Here is a 9,368-nt window from a genome sequence, read left to right on the forward strand (position 1 = left end):
GCAGTTTTATTTACAATTACCAAAACTTGGAAGCAATACCTGAGTGGATAAACAAATCGTGGCACATTCATACAATAAAATATTATTTAGCAATATAAAGAAATGAGATATAAGGCCGTGAAATGACATAGTGGAACTTTGCATGCATTGTTCTTGTCTAAAAGCTGCCAATCTGGAAAGTCTGCATACTGTGTGGTTCCAACTATATGACAGAATCTAGAAGAGGAAAAACTACGGAAACAGGAAAAAAAATCAGCAGTGGCCAGGGGTTCAGGAGGAGGGAAAGAAGAATGAATAAGTGGATCATAGGGGACTTTTAGGGTTGTGAAACTATCCTAAATAATACTGTAGTGGTAAGTACATATCATTATACATTTGTAATGGCCCATAGAATGTACAACACAAAGAGTGAATCTTAATGTAAACTGCCGACTTACTTAATAATAATGTATAAATATATGCTTATCAATTGTAACAGATATACCACACTAACCAAAACATTAATAATACAGAAAACTGGGTGGGAAAAGGGAGCAATTTCCTTGATTAATTTTTCTATTAACTGCTAAAAACTAATGTCTATCAATAATAACAAACAGCTTTAAAAATGATCAAACAGAAATCTCATGAGTTAAAAATATTTTCATAAGGAAACATAGAGGGAAATAGAATGCATATATTAAAACAATTTTTAGTTAGTGAAATTAATAATATACTTGAGACTCTGCTCTTTTGAACATATTGGGTCCCAAGCTTACTTTTTAAAGTAAGTTACATATTTAAATTCACTTCATTGTTTTTGCAATTGCTATATTACTTTCTAGAAATATGTTTTCAAGCAAATAAGAGGTTGGATATGATATAGTACATAATTAGATTTCTTTCAAAATGGCTATGAAATCTTAAGAACATCAAAAATTCTTTGTAATTACATATTAAATAATTTTAGTTAATCTTTTAAAGATCAATTATCTCCTCCTATGATTACTCATATATTGCATACCAATTTAAAAGAAAATTTTTCAAAGTGGTATTTTAAGTTCTCACAGATCTTTAAGTCTATTCATGATATATTTTAATAGTATGCAAATGAAATCAGTGTATTTTTAAATTAATATTTCAAAGCCACTCTTTACAAATTAAAGATCAAATCTTAAGTCTATGGCATGTAATAGTTTTTAAAATACAATAGAACCTTCATAGTTGACCACCTTCCTACATTGATCATCTCCTTAATTTGACCTTATTTTCATAGACCGGACATGCACATGCATATATTAGTACAGTAGGTCTAGTTTCTTATGGTGACAACCTCCATATGTTAACCAATCTGTTACAGTCCTGTGGGTGGTCAGTTTACAAAGGTTCTATTGTGATATAAATTTGTGTACAATCCCTTATTTCATTCACAATGATGAAATTGATCTACCTTCTTTGAAGTTCAAGGAGTTCATTTATCTTTAAAAGTATTAGGTGGAGCCATATGCAATTTCAGATTTACTAGATCAAAAGTTGAATAAAGGTAATTTCTCATGGTTCAACCTAATATTATTCAAAGATACATCACATTGTCTCCCAATATTTTCAATGTTTAATTTCTTATTAACTAAATTTTTATATTCCATAATATTGTGTCTAATATTAAACACAGTTTTGAGGAACAATTTCCTTTGGAAAATAATCTTACTAATAAATGTAAGGTGTAATATTTAAATTTTTCTTTATACCATTGTACAGTCTATGAAATAAGCAATAATTTAAACATTTTTCCTTTGTTTAATTAATGCTACTGATAACACTTTTTATTTTAATTTGTACTGCTTTCACCCAAATTTTTATTCCTAATTTTAAGCAGTAAATTATTGGATGAATCAGTAAAACATGTGGTATATGATACTATTGTTTTAAGTTTACTTCATATCCATGTTGCCCACCAGCCATGTTTGGTGTACCAACTGTTTCATCAGCAATGCAACTAGGAAAGGAAATTTTTCCACAGAAATTTTTAAGGATTTCAAATATTGTCAAAATCTTGGCTTCCACTCTCACTAATTTTTTGATATTTCTTTTTTGGCCTTTCTATTTCTCACAAAATGCTGTAGTAAATAGTAAAGCTTAATTATTTGTGCAGTATTTTTTCAGCTATATACAATGAAAATTAGTTTATGGTAGTTTATTACATAGCCCATCTTCAAAATATTTATCATTCCATCAATTGGTCTCAAAGCCTTGGTGATGCTTAATGGAACTTAAGAAATCAATTCAGCAAGATTTCACCCAGATGATCACTAATAACCTCTCATATACATGGTGGAGTATTTTTCTTCAATAGTGTATATCCTGCCACAGTTAACATTTACCTGTTGCTATTCTGTAAAAATGATTAGACCCCTATTCATTCAATTAAAAGTCTTTGGTCACAGATGTTGGAAGATTAAATGGGAGAAAAGACAGTTTCCCAGAAGCTTTATTTGGATATATTAACTTCTTAACAAATAATTCGGGAATAATTTATAGCCACAAACAAAAAGATAAACTTAGCCCTTTACTTCAGACGGTACAAAAAAAATTAACCCACCATGGATAATAGATCTGAATATAAATGCTAAAACTATATAGCATAAGACTAAATATTCATAATCTTGGTTTGGCCAAGGTTTTTATCCATAGAATTTTTTAAATCATAAATTAGAGTTCATCAAAATTAAAAATGTTTGTGCTTCAAAGAAACAAATAATTGAAAAGATTAATCAAAACTGGTAAAACTTCTGAGTAGCTGGGACTATGGGCATCTGCCACAATGCCCGGCTATTTCTTTTTTGTTGTTGTTGCAGTTGTCATTGTTTAACTGGCCTTGGCTGGGTTCGAACCTGGTAGCCTAGGTGTATGTGGTCAGTGCCCTACCACTGAGCTACCAGTACGACCCAAGGGTGTCATTTTTTTTTAAATTAAATCATAGGTGGGTAAATTAATGCAATCATTGTGTATAATGTGATGGTTTTATATACAATTTGAAATGTTTTCATCAAACTGGTTAACATAGCCTTCACGGCACTTTCTTAGTTATGGAGGCTGAGGCAAGAGACTCACTTAAGCCCAAGAGTTTGAGGTTGCTGTGAGCTGTGACACCACAGCTCTCTACTGAGGGTGACATAGTGAGACTCTGTCTCCAATAATAATAATAATAATAATAAAAAAATAAAATGACACCCTACTATTTGCAGCAATGTGAATGGAATTGGAGAACATTATGTTAAGTGAAATAACCAGGCACAGAGACACAAATATTATGTTATTGCTCCTATGTGAGAGCTAAAAAAGTGACTCATGGAGGTGGAGAGTAGAATGGTGGTTCCAGAGACTGGGAAATGGGGGCAGGTGAAGAAAGAGGTTGATCAATGGTTATGAAAATAAAGTTGGAAGAAAAAAATAAGTTCTGGTGTTTGAGAGCACAGTAAGGCAACTGTAGTTAATAAGAATTTATAGTATATTTCAAAGCAGCTAGAAGAGAAGATTTGGAACATGCTCAACACAAAAAAGTGGTAAATGTTTGAGGTGATGGATATCCTAATTACCCTGATTTGATCATTATACATTACATACATGTGTCAAAATATCACATGTATTCCATAAATATGTACAACTAGTATGTATCAATAAAAAATTATGTTGGGCACAAGAAAAAAAACTGCTAAAACTTATTTGTGTGTATCTGATAATGCAAGTATATTTATGTAAAGAATAGAATACTCAATGAAAACCACCCTATTCTAAAATTGATGGATGATTTAAATAGAAATTGTTTAAGAAGACAAATTAATAGCTAATAAGTATATTTAAAGATATTTGATATCACTAGCAATTAGAAAATTGCAAATTCTAAGCACAGTAAGGTACCACTAAACACACAATAGAATAGCTATAATTAAAAAGATAGACAATACTGGAGATTGGCAAGAATATGAAGAAATGAGATCCAACATACATTGTTGGTGGGAAGATAAAATGGTGAACTTTTGAAAACATTTTATAGTTCTTAAAAAATTATACGTAAGTTTGCATACAACCCCATAATTCCATATCCAGGCATCTACCCAAGATAAATTAAAACCTCTCTACTCAAAAAATATGTGTACACTTTCATAGCTTTATTATTCACAATAGCTCTAAAATGAACACAAGCCTAATGTCATTAAAATGATGAAGAGCTGAACAAAACATGGTATATTCATACAATGGAATTCTATTCATCAATACAAGGGAACGAAATAGTTATACATGCTGTAAGTGGAGAAACCTCAAAAACATCATGCTAAATAAAAGAAATGTGATGCAAAGGACTATATATGGTATGATTCTATTTATATAAAATGTCACCAGGGCAATTTTATAGATACAGAAAGCAGATCAATGACTATTTAAGGCTGGTGCTGAGTATAGTGTTTAACTGGACATAAGGGAACTTTATGGGATAATGAAATGTTTAAAACTGGATTGTGGTGGGTGGTTGCATATTTCTGAATATTTATGTATTTTTAACTGTAATTGAATTCTAACTTTATGATGGGTGAATTTCATAGTATGCAAGTTGTGCCTAATTGTTAATACGAAGTTATTAAAAACTGGGCAGGGATTATGTATAAGGACTAATAATTTGAAATGCAAGGCAAAAATGCAGATTGTTAGGCATCAATGAATTTTTAAGGAATTACAAACATAAATTAATAAGGTATGTTCTTAGAGTCTTCTTAAATCATTATTTTATATGAATCTTGTTTATTCACCTAACTCTACTTACATGTGTTTGTAGTTGTCACAACCTTCTCTACCCTTGTGATATGAAGACACACCCAATGTTAGAGGTTACTCATAGGTAATCAGCTTATAGGGAAAGAATGAAGAAAGCAGGAAAGGAGGAAAAAACCCAACATGTTTCAAGCAAATCCTTCAAAGTTTTAATTTTGACAAGAAGTAGCAAATGAAGGTGGCCAACTATAGGAGGTCTTCAAATAATGTAGCTTCATTCAACATTGTTACTTTATAACTTTGATAAGGAAAAAATAGATTCCCACCAGGGGCTCTGTCTGTGTGGAGTTTGTATATTTTCTTCTTGCCTGCACGGGTTTACTTTAGGTTCTCCAGCTTCCTTCTACATCTGAAAGCTGGGTATGGTATGGTTGAATATCTCCACTGTCCTAGTGTGAGTGAATGTGGATGTGTGTGTGAGTGCACCCTATGATGAGTTGGTGGCCTGCCCAGGGCTGGCTCTTTCCTTGTGTCCTGAGATGCCAGGATGGGCTCCAAACACTCGTGGTCCTGAATTGGAGTAAGTGGTAAATACTTTTCTTAGTTGTTTTCTTAAATGTATGTATACATTTCTTAAATGTATGTATAGCTTACATCTATTCTATTTACTATTTGAAGTGTCTTGGTCTTTGTTTAGAAGTTTGGTGATATTTTTGTGACCATAGGAACTTAGCTGTTTATGTCAATCAGCCTGCTGTAATATTGATTTTGTTAGTATGGTGTTTCACTTAAAGTCTCAGTTTCCAAGATCCTTTTCTGGATTTACTGTATGTAGACTCTGGAGCCAGTCTATTACATTCATACTACACATCGTCACATTCTCTCAACATTAATTTTTATTTAATTCTTCATCCAGTAACTACAATAAGAACAGATAGTTAAAATAGACATAAGGGAAAGAACCATCAAAGTGCTATGCTGTACATCTATTCTCTAAAAAAGCTTTTTGGTGTCTTGAGAATGCTATTCACAGCTGGACTCATCCATATACTTAATCATTTTCTCTTTTTATATTTAGTAGTGATGAGTTTTTAAACGGTTGTATTTTTCACAGTTAAATTCATTTATTTCTGCAGTTTAGGAAAGTGTGAGGTGAATAATAATTTTGATGATTAATTCGGTGTCTGGCAGAATATATTCTATGCTGTTTAAAGATCATCCTCATTAAAGAAAGACCGAGAAGCTAATCATGCAGGAGTCCTCAAACTTTTTAAACAGGGGACCAGTTCACTGTCCCTCAGACTGTTGGAGGGCCAGATTGTGAGCCCAGAACGAGTCAGCTGCTAAGCAGGACAGGCAGCGGCTGCAAAAACACCCTGCGGGCCAGATAAATGTCCGCAGCGGGCCACATGTGGCCCGTGGGCTGTAGTTCGAGGACCCCTGGATGTTGTCAACTTCCCATGCTTTTGATATTTTGCAGCTTCTAGTTTGTAAATGTTGTAGAAGATAACAAAGTTAAAAGTAAATGATTATCAAAAGTTTTGCCAGACCCTTCTTCAAATAATCGATTATCTGTCCTAATATTTTACGTTGAGCAATTCTTCCTTTTACTGCTGTTTTATGATATCAGTATTTTTATACACTGTAGTCTTTTCTCACATAAATATATATGTGTTCCATCTGTTTATATGTAACATGTTACTTTAGTAAAAAAACTTATAAAGCTTAAATATCTGATAAGGTCAATAGTCCTTTATTGATACCCATTTAAAAGTTGTTAGTCTTATATATATGTATTCTTTCAATTAAACTGTGGGCCAATTAGTTGGGTTCCAAATGTTTTAAACTAATAATTCCTGAGAATTTGGACAATAATTTAAATTTCCACCTTTACATGATTTAGTTTTTCCATACAGAATGTAGAAGATATTTTTATTTAATTTTTTCATAATGTAGGCTTATTCATGTAGATCTTCTTTATTTCATGATTAATATAAATTACTAGATATTTTATAATTTTTCCTTCTAATATAAGTTATTATTTCCTTTTAAATTTCTAATAGGTAATTTATAATTACTGATTATAATTGGTGATTTCACAATACAAGGAAAGTATTGATATATTTTGTTCTGTGAGGCCCTGTGGTGGAGCTCTTTTGTTATGCTAACGAAGTCCACAGTGCAGAGGTTCAGAGAACAGATTCTAAAGCCACACCTCCTGGATTCAAATCTTAGTTCCACTATCAAGGAGCCTTATAGTATTAGGCCACAATTTCCTTATTTGTAAAATGGAGCTCATAATAATAGTGTTTATCTCATAGTTTTGTTGTTAGATTACATTATTGTATTTATGTCAAGTTTTTGGAATGCATATGTGAGCATTAGTATTCATTACTTTTATTCTACAAGAGTTTCTGGATAAATTATCAAATTATTAATAACTATCCTAACTTTGATCACATCTTTCTAATAGTTATTGTACTCCTATCTTGTATGTAATTCACATGTTATCACACTGGACAGGAGTTCTTAATATTGTTGCTCCTGATTTTATTGTGATTACCTTTATTGTTACACAGAAAATATGGTGCTTTCTATTGAGCTATTATTTGTTACATTATATATTTTTTCTTTACTAATCAAATGTGGAGTGGAATTCATCAAATACTTGTTCAGAGTCTTCTAATATTACCGTTTCCAAATTTGAGCTACTAATGTGATAGAATGAGAGATTTCTTACTGATATGTTATCTTTTATTTTAAGGGAAAGTGTTTTGGTAATTTACCTTATTTAAAAGTAAGATTTCCTCCGAAATTTTCAAAGTTAGAAGCCTAAGGTGACAATATTAATTCTGGAGTCAGATGCGTGTATTTTATGGGCTTTGTTTTGTTTTATTATTGTTTGTTTTGTTCTGTTTTATTTAGGGAAGTTGAAGTTACTTAGCCTATCTTAGCCTTAGTTGCCAAATATGTAAAATGTTACCAATCTTATAGAACATTTGTTAAAATTAAATGAGAAATTCTGTAAGAACTTACCTTAATGCCTGGCACATAATAAACATTCAATAAATATACTATCAGTTCATGTCTCATATTTTCATTGTTTTATGTATGATTATCTTGTGTTAAATAAATGTTTTCCCCATTCAATGTTTTTTGGTTTAAATTTTTCACTATCTAATGTTAATAATTCTCCTGATTTCTTTGTGTTGGAAATTATAAAAAATAATTTTTTACTTCTTTGAGCCTTGTGTATTTAATCTTACAAATTGTTTTCTTTAGAACTTATATCATTAAATCTTGCTTTCAACGTGTTTGCAAAACATACTTTGAGATTAAAAGCAAATGAAATTGCTTATTCAATACATACTTTATAAATTACTCTGGACGATCATCTGCCATCATAGATTTTGATATTAAGGAGTAACTCTCTGAAATACATACCTTTGATATATAAGAGGCTTTTACTCTAAAATACATTGAGCATACATATATCTACTAACAGTTTTTTTTTGTTTAATTTGCTTGACAATGTATTCAACATAAGCCAGATATTTTATGATATGATGTGTTTGAAAGTAAGAAACTTAGTTTTCATATTCCTAATTAGTGTGCATTGATGGTGTATTTTTTTCCATTTAAGGAGTTTTCATGTAGTCATATCTAAAATTTTTTCTGTTATATCAATGTTGACAACTTACGTATGGTGGTTGGAAAAATATTACATCTCAAGGAAACTATTCAAATGGAAGCTTAGTTAGATATTCTCTGCTGTATGAGGGTATATAAAAATTCTAACTTTAATAAGACAGATAATTTTTCTCTGTGACTCTGAGATTTTGTAAATCTATATGAGCTCAAAATTTTTAAATTTCCTCAAGGGTCCTACTGAGTTAAGAGGCTAGAATTTCCATTCTGACCACTTAAGTTGTCTCCACTTAAGTCCCTATTTCGTTACTGAGATTCAAAGATTAGCCACTTCCAGTATATTTTTAATAAATACATCCAGTCATTAATTTTTTTAAATAAATAGGAGTTTCCCTTTAACATATGACCTTATATTTTCTCTTTTTCTAATTTCACACTGAAGAAATGTATATTCTCTTCAGGAAGAGAAACATAATTATGACTACGGTATGAAAGATACTAGATGAGGGGAGTATTGGCATTTTGAACTTGCATAGAGTAGTTTATTTAAATAGCATTACCATTCTTTCAAACTCCACTTATACTGCTATTTGAGTAAGTTACCATAGTGTAGGAAGTAACTTATGCAATTCATGATGTACATTGAGTCTCATGCACATAAAAGTATAGAGTGGCATTTTGTGACAGAATGTCATTTTATATGCTTGTTACACAAGGGGTTTTTCAGGGACATATTCCCCACAATTTTTAAAAATTAAGTAGAAAAAAGGTCAAAGTTTCCAGTTCTTATTTGTCAATATTTTCTTATTAAATTAATTAAATATAACACATCTTTAATTGCCTAGTAACAAAGCATAATGGTTTTTTCTCTCCCTTCCTTTTACCCATCTGCTCTCACTACCTTCCTCTACTTCTTTTTGCTTTTATTATTCTTTTTAAAGGATTATTTTGTACTAAAGTATATGCTTTTATTT

This window comes from Otolemur garnettii, unplaced genomic scaffold (assembly GCF_000181295.1).
Source record: "Otolemur garnettii isolate 467f Iridium unplaced genomic scaffold, OtoGar3 scaffold00227, whole genome shotgun sequence".
NCBI classification, from domain to species: Eukaryota; Metazoa; Chordata; class Mammalia; order Primates; family Galagidae; genus Otolemur; species Otolemur garnettii.